At 46.2% G+C, this 18,616-nt stretch overlaps 1 protein-coding gene across 3 annotated transcripts in view; it reads left to right on the plus strand.

Annotated features, from left to right (window-relative positions):
• The window catches only part of LOC105465119 (UDP-GlcNAc:betaGal beta-1,3-N-acetylglucosaminyltransferase 2), a 325,143-nt gene that overhangs the window by 84,819 nt on the left and 221,708 nt on the right, over positions 1-18,616 (plus strand). For all 3 annotated transcript variants that reach the window (XR_011611786.1, XR_011611787.1, XR_011611788.1), the window contains exon 3: positions 2,791-2,849. The gene's annotated coding sequence lies outside the window, so the exon portion shown is untranslated. The remainder of the gene's footprint in view (positions 1-2,790; positions 2,850-18,616) is intronic.

Genomic DNA, 18,616 nt, shown 5'->3' on the forward strand with positions numbered 1-18,616 from the left:
ATCAGAACAAGGTGAAATGTGCTAAGAAGAGACCACGTAGAAGAGGGTTCCAAACTTAAAGGCCCTAGGGCCAGGAAGTGAGTTAATGAAGAGAACAGGCTTGGAGACTATAGCCAAGGCCCAGGTTGGTGGAAGATCTGAGATCTGGGCTCTACTTCTTACTAGCAGGGAGATTTCAAGCTAGTTTTTCTTTCTTTTTTTTTTTCTGAGACGGAGTCTCGCTCTGTCACCTAGGCTGGAGTGCAGTGGCACGATCTCAGCTCACTGCAAGCTCCGCCTCCCGGGTTCACACCATTCTCCTGTCTCAGCCTCCCAAGTAGCTGGGATTACAGGCACCCGCCACCATGCCTGGCTAATTTTTTGTATTTTTAGTAGAGATGGGGTTTCACCTTGTTAACCAGGATGCTCTTGATCTCCTGACCTCATGATCCACCTGCCTCAGCCTCCCAAAGTGTTGGGATTATAGGTGTGAGCCACTACGTCTGGCCTTCAGGCTACTTTTAACTGGGCTCTACTTCTTACTAGCAGGGAGATCTCAAGCCACTTTTAGCTTTAACTCTCAATTTCTCTTCCCTTCCCTTCCCTTCCCTTCCCTTCCCTTCCCCTCCCTTCCCCTCCCTTCCCCTCCCCTCCCCTCCCCTCCCCTCCCCTCCCTTCCCTTCTCTTTTCTTTTTGAGACAGAGGAGTTTTACTCTTGTTGCCCAGACTGGAGTGCAATGGTGCGATCTTGGCTCATTGCAACTTCTGCCTCCTAGGCTCAAGCGAGTTTCCTGCCTCAGCCTCCAAAGTGGCTGGGACTATAGGAGCACACCACTATGCCTGGCTAGTTTTGTATTTTTAGTAAAGATGGGATTTCATCATGTTGGCCAGGCTGGTCTTGAACTCTTGACCTCAGGTGATCTGCCCGCCTTGGCCTCTCAAAGTACTGGGATTACAGGCATGAGCCACCACGCCCGGCCTAACCCTCAATTTCTTAACCTACAAAGTAGGACTAAAATACCTACACAGGTTGGCTTAACATGTTGTTGGAAGATCAAGTTAACCTGTGATAGGAGAACACATTGTTCATCACACCAGAATCTACCTCTCTTATAACTGCTCAGTCCTCTACTCTGCAATAGCTTTGAAAACCAGCCATCACAGCTCTCATTTTACTTGCAAGAATTCTAGTCTTAGGAGCCAAATTCTTACTACACACACATTGATCTTGAATTGAGTTGCTCTGGAAGATTGTCAACTGCGCCAGAAAAACCAACATTTTTTGGGCACCATTTAGATGAAAACTCACTGTTAAAAGAAATCTCATTGTTTTTCTATGGATTCTGTGTGCTCAGTTTCTATGACACCTTCAACTCTGATTGTGCACTTGGCTAAAGCTGGTTTCCAATGACAGTCATCCAGGTTGTCTTGGGAGGCAAAGCTCACTTGTCTGGATGGACTTGCTTCAGGGACTGGACATCTGTGTTTGGGGTCTCAATGCCCTCTTAGATGTTGGGAGCATCAAGGGAATTGTTGCTTGAAACTGAATTCTGGCTGAGAAGGAGGAGTGAGCTCATGTGTAATATCTAGGGAAAAACATGTGAAATGTTTATAGTCACTACACACTAGACTTTAGGAAGGATGATTTCAAAAAAGGTCAGGAAAAAGATAAATAGCCATAGCCATGATCCCATGTCTGAATGGAAAGAGTGGGGACTTTAGAATGACGCAGCCTTGGATTTCAACTCTGGTTCTGCCACTTATAGCTTCAACAATCTCTGAGACAGTTTTCTTATCTGTACAAGGGGTATCATACCTACCTCCTAGGGTATTGTGAAGAGTAAATTAGGGTACAACAATACAGATATTTAATCATTTAAAATAAATATAGAAGTATTCAATATACAATAAAATAAATCAGATATTCAATAAATACACAGATGTTTGGTAAATACAGATCTCCCTCCAAAGAGAAGGTGGCTCAGGAAGGCTGGGGGCTCTTGAAAACAAAGTGGGACAACACGGCAGCCAATTATCTTGGTGAGGAAGAAAAAGGCAGGCAGGAAAAGCTGTCAAGTCAAACAGGAATGTGGTTCCACTTTTCCACCTATAAAGAAGCAAAGATGAAAATGAGTTAAAATGTCCAGTGTTGAAGATGATTTGGGGGTTTGCATTCCCTCACTCTTCTGAGTGGGCAGGTAAATCACACATACTTCTGGGGGCCAATTTGACAATTTCTTAATATCTTAAAAATCCAGCAGTCTTCTTTCTTGAAATGTATCTTAAGGGAATAATTAGAAAAGTAAACCAAAAGGAATATTCAAGGGTGCTGTTGATTAATACCAGAAAATTAGAAATAGCCTAAACATCTAACAATGATAAATTGGCTAAATAATTGCTTTAACTATATAACTGAATAATATAGCTATAAATGTAGATGATATAGATATGTATTTATTGACATGGGTTGATATTCAAAAAATGTGACAATGCAGGCTAACAAATAATATGAATAGTATATACCTAAAAGTACATATTTGTTTAATATGGACCTGGAAATCTATCTGCTATGGTTTGAATGTATCCCCCAAAGTTCATGTGTTAGAAATTTAATCCCTAATGTAGAGGTGTCGAAGGGTGGGATCTTCAAAAGGTGTTTAGGTCATGAAGGTTCTGTCCTCATGAATAGATTTATGCTATTACCACAGGAGTAGGTTCATTATTATTGGAGTGGATTCCCTATAGAAGGATGAGTTCAATCCCTTTTTGTCTCTTTCTAACTCTCTCACCTTCCACTATGGGATGATGCAGCAAGAAAACTCTCACCAGATGCCAGCCCTTCAATCGTGGATTTCCCAGCCTCCAGAACTGTGAGCCAATAAATTTCTGTTCATTATAAATTACCCAGTCTGTCATATTCTGTTATAGCAACATGGAAGACAATGTCTATCTTCATATTAATTGCTTATGATTGGTCAGTGGATAGGATGTGCTTTTAGTTGATACATAACATAAACTTCACCACTTTAATGTATACAATTCAGTGGTTTTTAGTATATTCACAGAGTTGTGCAATGATCATCACTATCTCATTCCATTTTCATCATGAAAGAACATTTTCATAACCTGAAAAAGAAACCCCATATCCATTAGTAGTCACTTCTCTCCCAAATCCTTGGAAACCACTAACCTACATACTGTCTCTATAGATTTGCCTATTCTGGACACTTCATGTAAATGGAATCATACAATATGTGACCTTTCATGTCTGAGTTCTTTTAGCATAATGTCTTCAAGGCTCATCCACATTGTAGCATGTTAGTACTTTATTCCTTTCTATTGCCAAATAATGTTACATTGCCATATTTTTGTTTAGTCATTCATCAGATGATGGACATTTGAGTTGTGTGTACTTTTTGGCTATCATGAATAATGCTCCCATAAACATTTGAATACAATTTTTATGTGAACATATATTTCAGTTCTTTTGGGTTTATACTTAGGAGTGGAATTGCAGGATCATATAGTAATTCTTTGTTTAATTTTTTGTCTAATCCTCAAACTGTTCTCCACAGTAGTTGTACCATTTTACATTGTACCATTTTACAAGTGTTCCGTCATTGCCAACACTTGCCATTTTCTGTATTTTTATAATAGCAACCCTGTTAATGGAAGATGTAACGTGACATCTCACTGTCATTTTGATTTGCATTTCCCTCATGACTGACAATGAGCATCTTCTCATATCCTTATTGGTCATTTATCTTCTTTGGAGAAATGTCAAAATCCTTTGCCAGTTGGTCAGTTGGTAGGATTTTGATTGTTTCCATTTTGTTTTTCTGCATTTCTTTTTTTTTTTTTTTTCGAGACAGAGTCTCGCTCTGTCGCCCAGGCTAGAGTGCAGTGGCTGTATCTCAGCTCACTGCAAGCTCCACCTCCCGGGTTTATGCCATTCTCCTGCCTCAGCCTCCCGAGTAGCTGGGACTACAGGCGCCCGCCACCTCGCCGGGCTATTGTTTTTTTGTATTTTTTAGTAGAGATGGAGTTTCACCGTGTTAGCCAGGATGGTCTCGATCTCCTGACCTCGTGATCCGCCCGTCTCGGCCTCCCAAAGTGCTGGAATTACAGGCTTGAGCCACCGCACCCGGCCTGTTTTTCTGCATTTCTTATTTGAATGCAACAGCAAGAGTTGCTTGTGTAAGAACAAATAAAAGAACCAGGATAGAGCCAGGTATGGTGGTACATGCCGATAGTCCCAGCTACTTGGGAGGCTGAGTTGGGAGGATTGCTTGAGCCCAGTAGTTCAAGTTCAGCTTCAGCAATATAGTGAGACCTTGTTTCATTTAAATGTGTGTGTTTTGTATGTATGTATGTGTGCAAAAGATTTGACCAGACTTCACAAAATAAAATATATGAATACCTAAGGCCGGGTGTGGTGGCTCATGCCTGTAATCCCAGCACTTTGGGAGGCTGAGGTGGCTGGATCACCTGAGATCAGGAGTTTGAGACCAGCCTATCCAACATGGCGAAAGTCCATCTCTACTAAAAATACAAAAATTAGCCGAGCATAGTGGTGCATGCCTGTAATTCCAGCTACTCAGGAGGCTGAGGCAAGAGAATCGGTTGAGCCTGGGAGGCAGAGGTTGCAGTGAGCTGAGATTGCACAACTATACTCCAGCCTGGGTAACGAGAGTGAAACTCCATCTCAAAAAAAAGAAAATATATCAATAAACATACTAAAAGGTGCTCAACATCATTATTTATTAGAAGAAAGCACATTAAAACCACAATACAATACCACTACCTAACCACTAGAATGACTAAAATTAAAAGATTGACAGAACCAACTGTCAATCTTGCTGGTAAGGATGTGGAACAACTGGAACCCTCATACATTGCTGGTAGAAATGCAAAATGTATAACCACTTTGGAAAATAGTTTGGCAGTTTCTCAGAAAGTTAAGTTAAATATATACTTACCATGGAACCTAGCACTTCTAGGTATTTACCCAAGAGAAATGAAACATATGCCCATGAAAAGACTTATGCATGAATGTTCATGGCATTATTTATAGTGGCCCCAATCTGAAAATGACCCAAATGTCTATCAACAGAGGAATGAATAAACAAACTATGGTATAGTCATACTGTAATTGCCTGACAAGTTCTTCCTGCCCACTGCACAGACAAAACCAATTCACTGAGACCATAGTATTAGACCATTGTAGTAGAGAAAGGATTTAATTAATGCAAGACCACCTAGTGGAAGGACTGGTGTTATCTCTCAAATCAGTCTCCCCAAGGGCTTAGAAGTTAGGGTTTTTAAAGAATAGTTTGGTGGGTGAGGGACTAGGGAATGAGTGCTGCTGATTGGTTGAGGATGCTATCATAGGGGTATGGAAAACAGTCCTTGTGCACTGAGTCTGCCTCTGGGTGGGGGGCCACAGGACCAGTTGAGTCATGAGTCACAAGTCCAGGTGGGATCAGTTGGGTTCCGGAATGGAAAAGTCTGAAAAACATCTCAGAAGACCAATCTTAGGTTCTACAATAGTGATGTTATCTATTGGAGCAAATGAAGAAGTCACAAATCTTGTGACTTCTGGCCATGTGACTCCTGAGCAGTAAGGAGTTATAGAAACTATACCTATAGCTGGGCACAATAGCTCATGCCTGTAATCCCAGCAGTCTGGGAGGCTGAGGTGGGAGGATTGCTTGAGCACAGGAGTTCAAGACCAACCTGGGCAACATGATGGGATGCCACCTCTACATAAAATACAAAAATTAGCTGGGTGTGGTGGTGCACACCTGTATTCCCAGCTACTCAGGAGGCTGAGATAGGAGGATCGCTTAAGTCTGGGAGGTTGAGGCTGCAGTGAGTTGTGATGGCACCACTGCACTCCAGCCTGGGTGACAGAGTGACATCTGGTTTCAAAAAAGAAAGGAAGGGAAGGGAAGGGGAGTGAAAGGGAGAGGTGGAGGTGGGGAAGAGGAAGGGGAAGGGGAGGGAAGGGATTATACCTATATTTTAGCAGAGTTCATGTCTCCTCCCATAATCCTAATCTCATGGCTTTTCATTAGTTTTTGGTCCCTGAGCAAGGGGGCAGAGGTTAGTTGTAGGGAGGGACTATTATCATCTTTGTTTCCAAGTTAAACTGTAAACTAAATTCCTCCCACGGTTAGTTTGGCCTGTGCACAGGAATGAGCAAAGATGCCAACCTGCAAGGCTAAAAGCAAGATGGAATCAGCTGTGTTATATTTCTCTCACTGTCATAGTCTTTGCAAAGGCAGTTTCAATACAGGGGCTACTACTCAATAATAAAAATGAACAAACTGCTGATGCATGCAGGAACATAGATACTTCTCAAAAACCTCATGCTAAGCAAAGAAAGCCATACAGAAAAGAGTACATGCTGTGTGAGTCTATTGACATGAAATTGCCGGAGGCTTGGGGTGGGAGAAGGAATTGACTGCAAGGAGACAGTCAAGGGAACTCAGTGGGTGATGGAAATGTTCTCTAACTTGATTGTGATGGGGGTTCTGTGATGGAGTGAGTGTCTAAAAAGTAATAGAACTGCACAGTAAAAAGATACATTCCATTGTATGCAAATTATACCTGAAAAAGTTAATTTAAAAAGCAATAGAAGTAGAAGAGGAAGAGGAGTAGGGATAGGAATAGCAAGAAGATGAACGGTAGAAGAGGAGGAGGAGAATGAGGAGAAGAAAATTACCATGTAGAAATGATAATACACTCCGAGTCAATCCATCGCCCACGATGTGCCTGTCACTGTTAAGTGCCAGGGAGGGGGTATTCTGTAAAAAGTGAAAGACCTGTCCCTTGTCTCTAGGAGTTTACAGTCTACTGGAGAGGTGAAATATTCTTCAGAATCCCAAAGTGTGAGGAATGACAAATCAAATTAATCTGCTCCCCCACTAGGGTTAGTGGGAAATCAGTCTCTGTCATTGTTTAGGATTTCCTCCCTCCTCTCCATCCACTCAGCCCAAGGCGTGCATGTGATGCCCAGGCTTACACTGTCTTAGGGAAGAGCCCCTGTCTCCAGTCCAGCATTGGCTGCTTCTCCTCATGCCATTTGTCCACAGCCCTTGTGATCTCATTCATGCTCATGGCTCCTCCTCTTTCAAACCAAGCTAGGACACTTCTTTGCAGAGGTTCTCAGGCTACTGCCTCTGGTGCCACAGTCGCTGGCCTTCAGGACGTGTCACTCCTGGGGTGCAGATCCCTGAGTCATGAGGCCTGCAGAGGGCCGATGGCTCACGCACCTCATCCTTCCCTCCACTTCAGCTGCTTCCCTCTCTAGCTTCCTTCCAAGCCATCCCACCAGATCTTTATTCACTTCATAAAAATAAAGCCTTCACCTCTCTGGTCAGGGGACTTGAGGCCCTAGGACTTGAGGCCTGGCTATCCAATAGGAGGAGAGGGATAGTTCATTTTTTTCATTGTGAGCCTACAGCCCAGAAAACAAGGGGCAGTTACTTTTTCTTTTTTGTTGTTGTTGTTGGGCCTCACTTTGTCACCCAGGCAGTGGTGCAATCTCAGCTCACTGCAGCCTCACCTTCTGGGGCTCCAGCGGTCCTCCTACCTCAGTCCCCCAAGTAGCTGGGACTACAGGCACATATTGCCGTGCCCAGCTTTGCCATGTTGACCATGCTGGTCTCGAACTCCTGAGCTCAAGCAATCTGCCCGCCTCAGCCTCCCAAAAGTGCTGGGATTACAGGTGTGAGCCAGAGCGCCCAGCCTGGGGCAGTTAGTTTCTTAGCCTGGTTGTTCTATTAGACTGCTGCAGGAGTCTGGTTCTAAAGGACAAAGGGTGATGGATGTCCATTGTGGGTGAGATGGCTCAGAGGGTGATTAGTGCCTGTCGGTTGAGTGTGGTGACCTCGTGAGGGATGGGGCTAGTGGCAGGGAGCCAGGAGCTCCTGAAACAGAGGACGCCTCAATGTCCTGGCACTGTGCCCAGTCTGTCTGGTGCCAGTCTCTCACCAGCTAGAATGTATGTGGTTACAGGAGAAAGGGCACCACATTGGGTGACAGAGCAGCTGGTTTTGGGAGGTGTGAGCCCAAAGGAATCCTGGCTTTGGGGAATTTGAGGGAGGTGGCAGTTTCAGAGAATCTGAAAGTCAGCCCATAATCCAAAACCAAGGAGAGAAGGCACCAAGCTCCACCCAGCCTCTGGCCACTGGCTGACTGAATGGGAAATGGGCCTACTATTTGCTATGCGTAACCTGTCCATTCCCCAGGATTTCTAAGAAGTGCTTGGCCTGTATTTCTTGGTTCTCCTGAGAGCCAGATGTTTAATAATTTGAGTACATTTGAACTTGAACATGCAAAAACATCCTTCTAGCTGCATCCTCCTTTTCCTTCCAGGGCCAGAATGACATAGTGGGAGAACTTGATTCTGAAATCAAATGGAAAGTGCTTTTGTTTCTGGAGGTTAGAAAAAAACAAATTGTCAAAGAGCCAGGGCCTCATCTCTAGAAAGAAAACGTGAAATGGGCCATGAGTCCTGCTTAATAATTCAGAGATTAAACGGAGCCAACAAGAAGCTGGAGTGAATGATCAGATATACCCACACCCTTCTCTTTTTATCAGCTTGCAAATGTTCTTGTTGGCAGCTGGTTAGAGAGAAGTAGTCCTTGACAAATAAGCTAAACCATTCATTCGTTCACTTATTCGACAAAATCTTCATGACTGCCTCTTATAGCAGACATTGCTAGTGCTGGGGATGCAATCCAGAACCAGCATGTGTCCCTCTGCCTCAGGGACCTCAAATTCTATATCATGGTTCTCAAACTTTCAGGTCCATCGGACTCCCCTGGATGGCTTGTTAAAACACAGATTCCTGGGCCCTACCCCTGGAGTTTCCAATTCGATAGGTCTGGGATGGCTTGAGCATTTGTATTCCTGAACAGTTCCCAAGTGATGCTGATATTGCTGGTCCTAGGAACACCCTTTGAGAACCACTGGGCAAGGCAACCATGTCAGCCATCCATTTTCACCTCTCAGCATTACATGGCTCACTGTAGAAAATTCAAAGCCCTGGATAGGTTGCTAGTGGCCTGAGCTTACCAGCCCAAGAGCTGTGGCCATCCCATGCCCACACAGCAAAGGTAATTAATATCTTAAGGCGCACTTACCTCTAGGGAGACTGCCCAGAGGCCCTGGCACCCTCCTGAGAGAGGAGGAGGTACAACTTTAAGAGATCTTCTGTTGACTTCTCTACGGAAATGGAGGCCTCACAGCACCACCATTTCACTACCAGCCCAGTGTGAGCCTATAGCTCTGGGAGCCTAAATCTGGGCTGCGGTGCAAGGTGTGGTGCAAGGCTTCCTTCCTCCACCTAGAGCCTCTGCTGATTCCTTCCTGTCACATTCTTGACCACCCAAATAGCTCATTTCCCTTCCATGCTCACAGCTGGAGTGGGCAGGGGAGATCCCGGATGGGTCTCTGAGGCCTTTCCCACCTGCGTGGACACAGAGACATCACGTATGTCCACATGTAATATGGCAAATGGCAGATCATCTTATGGGTCAAAATCTGCCCAAATCATGGGTTTTTCTTCTAACAGCCTTATTGACATATAATTTACAATTCACCCCTCTAAAGTACACAATTCAGTGTTTTTTAGTACAGTCACAAAGTTGCCTATTCATCTTCATAATCAATTTTAGAACATTTTCATCACTTCAAAAAGAAACCCTGTACCCTTTAGGTCACCCATCCCTCAACCATCCCCCAGCTATAGGCAACAACTCATCTACTTTTTGTCTCTATCTATTTGCCTGTTTTGGACATTTCATACACATGGAATCATGCTATATGTGGCCTTTTGTGATTGGCTTCAAAATTACTTTTAACAGGGACATGGGGCAACTTACATGTGAGTCCAAAAGATCATTGGCAGAAAGACAAGGTGGAGACAAATGGTTTGGGTTTACTTAATCTTGGAGTTCCAGTTGTCCCAGGGTGCTAATTCCCACCTCAGGAGGCTGTGGTAGGGAGCATGAAGGACCAGCACAGGCCTGGTCCCTAGGTGCTCAGGGTAGGGGAGCCTCTCTAGTGAAGAGAAGAGGCCTAGTATAATATTGTAAAATATATATTTGGGCCGGGTGTAGTGGCTCATGCCTGTAATCCCAGCACTTTGGGAAGCTGAGGCAGGTGGATCACTTGAGGCCAGGAGTTTGAGACCAGCCTGGCCAACATGGTGAACCCCACCATCTCTACTAAAAATACAAAAATGAGCCAGGCGTGGTGGTAGGTGCCTGTAGTCTCAGCTACTCGGGAGGCTGAGGCAGGAGAATCGCTTGAACCTGGGACGCAGAGGGGTGCAGTGAGCTGAGATTGTGCCACTACACTCCAGCCTGGGTGACAGAGCAAGACTCCATCTAAAAAAAATTATATCGGCCAGGTGCGGTGGCTCAAGCCTGTAATCCCAGCACTTTGGGAAGCCGAGACGGGTGGACCATGAGGTCAGGAGATCGAGACCATCCTGGCTAACACAGTGAAACCCCGTCTCTACTAAAAAATACAAAAAAATAGCCGGGCAAGGTGGCGGGCGCCTGTAGTCCCAGCTACTCGGGAGGCTGAGGCAGGAGAATGGCGTGAACCCGGGAGGTGGAGCTTGCAGTGAGCTGAGATCCAGCCACTGCACTCCAGCCTGGGCGACAGAGTGAGACTCTGTCTCAAAAAAAAAAAAAAAATTATATCTATCTATCTATCTATCTATCTATCTATCTATCTATCTATCTATCTATCTATCTGGAGAGAGTCTTATTCCAGCCTCCTAACATACAACTCCTAAAATCCTTGGGAACTCCAAAGTCTTTTTGTTTGCTCATGAGTTGACCCACGGCTGGCAGCCCCTACCTAACTTCAGGATGGGGGCTGGTCACCAAAAAGACCAAGGCAGGATTAGAGGGATGGAACTTTCAGCCCTCCCCACAATTCCTCACCTTATGCATCTCTTCATTTGGAGGAGAGAGGGGCTAAATGTTGGGTTAGGCACCAAAGGCCAATGGCTTAATCGTGCCTGTGTAATGAAGTCTCCATAATAACCGGAAAGGTTCTTGTTCAGAGAGCTTCTGGACAGCTGAGCATGAGGAGGTTCTGGGAGGGTGGTGAACACCGAGAGGGCACGGAAGCTCCACACTCCATACCTCAACTTATGTATCTCTTCATTTGTATCCTTTGTAATCAGCTTTATAAAAAACCAGTAAATGTGTTTCCTTGAGTTCTGTGAGCCACTCTAGCAAATTAATTGAACCCAAGGAGAGGGGCATGGGAACCTGGATCAACAGCCAGTTGGCAAGAAGCACAGGCAAAATAATGAATCACCTTTGCAAAGATGGTGACAATGAGAGAAATCTAACATGGGTGACTCCGTCTTGCTTCTGGCCTCATAGGCTGGCTGTCTTCACTCATTCCTGGGCATAGGCTGAGCTAACCATGGGAGAAAGTTAGTTTATAGTTTAATTTGGAAGCAAGGATGATAATAGTCCCTTCCTAAAACATATCCCCTCCTTGTTTGGGGACTGAAACTGCCTTGGCAAGACTAATTAGGATTATGGGAGAGGATTGAATTCTGCTAAAATATAGCCATAGTTTCTATAATCCTTTGCTGCTCAGGAGTCATGTGGCCAGAGGTCACAGGGTTTGCAACTTCCTCAGTTGCTCTTATAGTAGAACCTAAGATTGGTCTTTTGAGATCTTTTTCAGACTTTCGCATTCTGGAAACCAACTGACCCCACTGAGACTTGTAACTCATGACTCAGGGCACAAGAACCGTTTTCCACACCCCTATGATTGCATCCCCAACCAATCAGCAGCACCCATTCTCTAGTTCTCTGGCCACCAAACTATCTTTGACAAACCCTAACCTTCGAGCCCTCAGGGAGACTGATTAGAGTGATAACACCAGTTGTTTCCTGTGTCTGGCCTTGCATTAATTAAGCTATTTCTTTACTGCAGGACCATGGTCTCAGTGAATTGGTTTTGTCTGTGCAGTGGGTGGGAGGAACCTGTCAGGCGATTATAATAACAGGGCTTGGAAGTTGGGGGGCAGTCTTGTGAGGATGAACCCTCAACCTGTGGGATCTGACGCTATCTCCAGGTAAATCGTGCCAGAATTGAACAGCTGGCATTAGATGTGGAATTGCTTGCTTGCCTGCTTATTGGTGGAGAGAAATCCCCACACATCTGGTCACCCAGGTTTTCTGCGCTCATGCTTGTGGCATGAGAGCAGAGGAAAAACTGTGTTTTTCCATTCATCCCTAGTGAGAAGAAGACTAGCTCTGGAGCACTCTCAGATCCAAGCAATCTCCTTATGTATCAGTGGCATGCTCTGGCTTTCGAAAAGTTGAGGTTATGTAAGAGGTATTTTCCCTGCCTCTTATCCAGGAGGTTCTGTCTGAGTGCCAAAGTCAGCAAAGCAGTCTTCTAGGCTCTTCCCACTGAAGAGGTAGAGAAACTTTCAGTCACTTTGAAACTTCAGCTCCTGTTGCCCAATCTGGGGTCCTTTAAGGACTGCTGTCTCCTCTACATTCCCAGATTTCTCCTGGCTGTTGTCCGGGGCTCTCCAGCTTTCTCTGAAGGCCCCGAGCTGCCTGCCACCTACCAGAGTCCCTGCTACCTGGCGATTACATTTGCCAAGGCAGAAGTCTTCTTGCCTCCTCCGTGTGAGCCCCACCACAGCAGCAGCCCTACTTCAGCTCCCCGTGAGAAGTTCCACCATCAGGGACCTCCTCTTGTTTTGTTCAGACCCTGCTTGTCCCCAGCTGGTGTACTGGGGGAAGCCCAGAACCCAGGGAGGGTGGGTTGCTGAACTGACCATCTGCCCTAGCCTGTGTCTGAGGTGGAGGCTCTTTCAATGGTCACTTTTTCTGGCTCAAGCCCATGACAGGAATGCCAGGAACCCACCCAGGGGGAATGAGGTCTCCCAGGATCCTTCTCTGCCCTGTCCAGACACTCAGGCCACAGAGCTGTCACCCAGGTTCTTACCCATACCATCATGTTAGTGGTCTGGAGCTTTCTCGACAATTGTGAACAGAGTTCGGGGTCTGGAGCAAGAGGAGCAGCTGTATTCCTGCTCTCTGCCATGCTGGTCCCCACTTACCAGTGAGTCCAGGTCTGGGAGTAGAGGCACCTGGGGCACAGGATTGCAAGTGAAGCATGAGAAGGGCATGGAGGAGGGAGGGCAATGAGAGCTTCCCTTCCTTGAACTGTGCCCGGTGAGGTGTGAATCCAGCAGCCCAGGGCAGGGATTGGGCGGCTGCCAGAGAACAGTAACCAGAGGAGCTGGGGGATACCCGCCCTCCCTGTGGGCATGGGAAACAGGCTGGGGCAGGCTGAAGGTCAGGCAGGATGTCCCCGCTGGTGGGTGGCTGAGGAGGGTCGTCTCGTTGGCAGCACTGTCGGCCTAGATAAGCTCAGAGTGTGGGGAGGCAGCCAGGGAAACAGAAACCACAGTTCACAGCCCTGACGCAGGCCCTGGGCCCACTGGCTGGAGAGGCCTGAATTATTAACCTCGGGAGAGGCCAGCTGGCACGAAGGCCAAGGGGACCAGATCGGCTCCTCCTGGCTCCGTTCAGTCACCTAGGAGGTAAAGAATTCAGCAGGCCCTGGTTCTGGTTGCCCCGGTGTGACCAGTACTGTAAACAGGGTGCCTGGCTGGTCTGGCACAGGCTGCAGCCAGTGCTGTTCGCGCCCCACCTCCGACCAGCCCTTCCTGGATTTCTCAGGACCATGGCCTTTTGTTTACAGGCTCCCGCCTCACCTTCCTCTCGCAGCCCAGAGCCTCTCTGCTGAGCACATTTTTAGCATTCCCTCAGAGCAGCTTTGCTTTTCCCCTTCCCACAAAACAAGACCCTGCAGCTGCAGACGTGCTGTGGTTTCCGGAGCCTCGGCTGTCGTGGGGCCAGTCACCTGCACTCAGACGCTGTCCTGGGGGAGCTGACTGGCGAGACCCTTTCCACCCAGCTGGAGGGGTCCTGAGGAGGCCAAATCCACTCCCACATCTGCTCTGGGCTCACTTTGGAGTTCCCCTCTGAGCAGACAGGGCTAACGTGTCCCATTTCCAATGTCTGAAAAAGAAAGGCCAAGGGGTCCAGCGCGGTGGCTCATGCCTGTAATCCCAGCACTTTGGGTGGCTGAGGCACATGGATCACCTGAGATCAGGAGTTCAAGACCAGCTTGGCCAACATGGCAAAACCCCGTCTCTACTAAAAATACCAAAATTAGCCGGGTATGGTGGTGCACGCCTGTAATCCCAGCTACTCAGGAGGCTGAGGCAGGAGAATCTCTTGAACCTAGGAGGTGGAGGTTGTGGTGAGCCAATATCACTGCACTCCAGCCTGGGCAACAGAGTGAGACTCTATCTCAAAAAAAAAAAAAAAAAAAAAAAAAAGGAAAGAAAGAAAGAAAAAGGCCAAGGGACCCACCCAAAGTCATGGCGGTTGGAATAGTGCCCACGAAACCTAGAGGGAGAGGCCAGGTCCCAGGCTGTGCCACCTGCCGTGGGTCTAGAACCCTGGGGCAAGAATGAATCTGGTGGGTCTGAGGATGATCTGGGTGGTCTATGGATCCAGACAGCCCTGTCTGGTTTTCTTTCCTGCTGTCTTTTCTATGAATGCCTATATTTTTCAAAACCACTGATGTCCTGCTAGGATGCAGACCAGCTAGCTTCCTTAGGACCACAGGACATCCCTAGGCCTCTCCCTTCTTTGATAGCTCAGCTCACTATTTCCTCCCTGGGCATAGCTGTGGGCTTCACATTCCTGTTTCCTTTCCCCTGGGAAATAGGAATGAGAAACTTGTTAGGGAAAATTGTCCAAGACTTGAAAATGGAGCAGAGATTCCTGTAGGTCCTTTGAGTCATGTCGGCCTTGGGCATTGTCTGGCAGGGCTGTCCGGGGAATTACTTGACTTTCTAGGGGTGTCGACCTTTGTCTAGCTTGCTATTTACTACTTATTAGGTTATTTTACAACTTTATGACAAAGGCATAGGAAACTGATAGGGTGTAGGCTTGTTTTATAGTGACACAAATAAAAGTATTTTAGTCAAAAGGCCAGGGAGGACACTCATTCTATTTTATGGAATGAAGTATTGCTCCATAAAAAATTGTAAAAAAAAGGAAAAGGGAAAAAAAAGGCTAAGTCCAGGCACAGTGGCTCACACCTGTAATCCCAGCACTTTGGGAGGCCAAGGTGGGTGGATCACCTGAGGTCAGGAGTTCGAGACCAGCCTGGCCAACATGGCGAACCCCCCCCATCTCTACTAAAAGTACAAAAATTAGCTGGGCATGGTGGTGGGCATCTGTAATCCCAGCTACTCAGGAGGCTGAGGTGGGAGAATCATTTGAACCTGGGAGGCAGTGGTTGCAGTGAGCGGAGATCACGCTATTGCACTCCAGCCTGGGCAACAGAGCAAGACTCCATCTCAAAAAAAAAAAAAAAAAAAAGAGAGAGAAGGAAAGGCTAAGATTTTATACAAAGTTATTTAGCAATATTACTTTAGTATTCTTTACTTCAGTGATTATAACTATTTTGATGTCTCCTATATTTTTTTTAAACCAGCTCTACTATCCTGCTGGTTCTCTCACACATTAGTTAAATACTTTTTAGATACATGTTCATTCTATATTTATGTGAAAGCCATGTTTAAAATTTTAATTTTGAAAAATTAACATCTAGCAAAATTGAGGGTTTTTTTTTTTTTTCATTTACAGTTCTATGAATTCTAACCCATATATAGTTGCATACCTGCTACCTCAATTAGGATACAAAGCAGGTCCATCATCCCCCTAAAAAACTCTCGGGTCACCCCTTAGAACCAAGTTTTTGACTTTTTGAAAATGCCTTTTTCACAGGATGCAGAGGGCTGTCAGTGACTAGGGAGTTGTGGGTACGCCCATCTTATCAATCCCCACAGCCCTGCCTGTGGAGATGCCCTATCTGTCCCCCTCTGTCAAACCCAGGGAAAGGCGTGGGGTCTGAGGATTTGGCTCTGTCACACCACTCACTGCCTGCCCTCCCTCCCCGCGCTTCCAAGATCTGGTTGAATTAAATACGAGAACGAAGAGAGGAAAATGCCTTCACCCACGGTGTGCTCTGGGGACATCTCCAGGTGTGGGTGGTAGGGTCAGTCACAGGATGGGTAAATAACTGAAGGGAACATGGGCACCCAAGCCAGATGTCCTCTTAGCTCCTTCCCTCAGGAGAACCTGCCTTTTCCTCACCAGGGAGCTGGTGACACCCAGGCTTCCCTGCAAGGACAGGAGGGACATCGAGGGGCCAGATAGCCAAGGGAGCAGAGGAGGAAGGGGCTCTTGGAGTCAACTTGTTGGGAATTAAGATATGCTGCTCTCATCGCCTGGGTGTTACTTCAGTTGGAGAAAAAAGAGGCTTCACCATTTGTCTTTGTGCAGTGTTATCCTCAGCAAAGAGGACTGGGAACGCAGTACACGGGAGGAGGGAGCCAGGGATGCGAGTGGCCAGCCATGCCAAGGGAGAGGGAGCGAGGCACAGGGATGTCCCCACACAAAACCCCTAAATCACGTGGAATCAGATACACATATACTCTCTCTCTTTTTTACATTCTCTCTCTCTCTCACTGAGCTATTTTTCACTCAGTGTTCAGAGCCTGTGATATGTGTGGATAGCAAGTAGGGCTTCAGGTCTTCATAGGTCTAAAGTCCATAACGCTGTCTCTAGTGCCCTCCCTTTAAAATGTATTTTATAGCCTTTTGTTTGTCTTTACCAACAAATGGAAAAGCAATGAAGGCAGACTTTTTTTGGGATTTGCTGCATCTAACCAGTGCCCTTGCCCTCTCCAGAGGCCTCCCTTTCCCTGCTGCAAGAGGCATGTGCAGGGCCTGGTAAGAAAAGGAGCCTTAGACACTGGCTCCAGGGGTCCCTAGCCAGCCTCGTGGGCTTCGTGACAATCCTAATACTTAATGGTGTGTTCTACTCTGACTTCCAAGTTCTCTCTTCATAAGAATGTGTCTTATCTCTAGGGTAACCATGTAACTTTTAGCCTCCAAACAATGACATTCTTAAGAATGAAAGGAGGTGGGAATAATAATTACTCTGGGACAATGTGTGTAAACTGAGACTATGGCAGGCAAGCAGCAAAGTATTGTCACTCTTATCTTTCGAGTAAATTGGGAACTTTTTCCATGAAGGGCCAAGTCTATCCATCTGTGATAAGATATACTTGGCCTTTGTCCCCCAAGAGATGAGTGTCTTTTGTATGCCAATGAGAGGTCTGGTGGCTGGGGGTCCCTAGATAGCTTCAGGATGGGGGTTGCTCTCCAGAAAGACCAAGGCAGGAGTAGAGGGTTTGAACTTTCAACCCTATCCTGGACCTCCTGGGAGGAGAGAGGGGCTGGAGATTGAGTCAGTCACCAATAGCTAATGATTTAATCAATCAGGTCTAGGTAATGGGATCTCCATTAAAAACTCTGAACAGTGAGGTTCAGAGAGCTTCTGAGTTGCTGAATACATTGAGGTCCTGTGAGGGTGGCATTCCAGAGAGAGCATGGAAGCTCTCCACACCGCCCCCTAGTACCTTGTCCTTTGCATCTCTTCCATTTGCCTGTTTCTAACTTGTATCCATTCTGATAAACTGGTAATAGTAAGTAAAGTACTTTCCTAAGTTCTGTGAGTCCTTCTAGCAAATTATCCAACCTGAGGAGGGGGCTGTGGAAACTCTTGATTTATAGCTGATTGATCAGAAGTACTGGGGACAACTTGCGACTTTTGACTGGCATCCAAAGTGGGGGCAGTCTCATGGGACTGAACCCTAAACCTGTGGTGTCTGCACTTACTCCAGGTCCAATCCAACATAGGAATTAATCCTACATATTAATCAGGATGGAATGGAATTATAGGATGCAATTCCTACGGTGAGTTGGAGACCTTCTTGGAGTCCTCTTCTGCATCTAAGAGCTTTGTTAGGAGATGCTTAGTTAACACTGACTGATGGCTGCTTCTTTAAGGTGCTCTCTTCCTAAGAAATTTAACCCAGTACAAGTTTAGAGGGAGAAACTTCTTGGTTTAGTTCAAACACCCTGTTATAGGTTGGGCTGACTTTGGTTGTTAAATATCAACTGTTGTGAATGAACACTGAGAGACAACAGGTGACTTGTGATGGAAGGAGACTCTTTCAGAGAAGCCAGCCAAGGTCAGGCTGCTGTAGGCAGCGTTTGTCTAATAAGTCACAATTGTGTGGCAGAGGCTCCTGTGACCCCAGTTGTGCTGGAGGCAAGAGCTAAGCATTGGTATGCCCAAATGGGATTTCAGGTATCCACTTTGTGTGGAAACCCACTAGGACTCCTTGAAGAAATGAAGGTAATTTTAAGGACTGACTACAGGATTCTAAGAGAGCAGGTTTACATGTCTAGGGGAAAAAAAAATAAAGACAAAGGTGACTTTAACCCCTGAAGAATATGCTTGGATGGGCAAAAAAAATCACTCCATGGTAGAAGGCTGTGGTTTGAGATTCACTGGGTGGAGTCTCTTGCACATATCCCTGGGTGGTTGATGGTGGTTGATGGTTGATGACTTCTGACCCAGCCCTGGTGGAGGAATCTAGGAGGCCCTAAGAAAATGAAAAGAGTAGGAGTGG

The sequence above is a fragment of the Macaca nemestrina genome, chromosome 13 (assembly GCF_043159975.1).
Source record: "Macaca nemestrina isolate mMacNem1 chromosome 13, mMacNem.hap1, whole genome shotgun sequence".
Classification (NCBI taxonomy): Eukaryota; Metazoa; Chordata; class Mammalia; order Primates; family Cercopithecidae; genus Macaca; species Macaca nemestrina.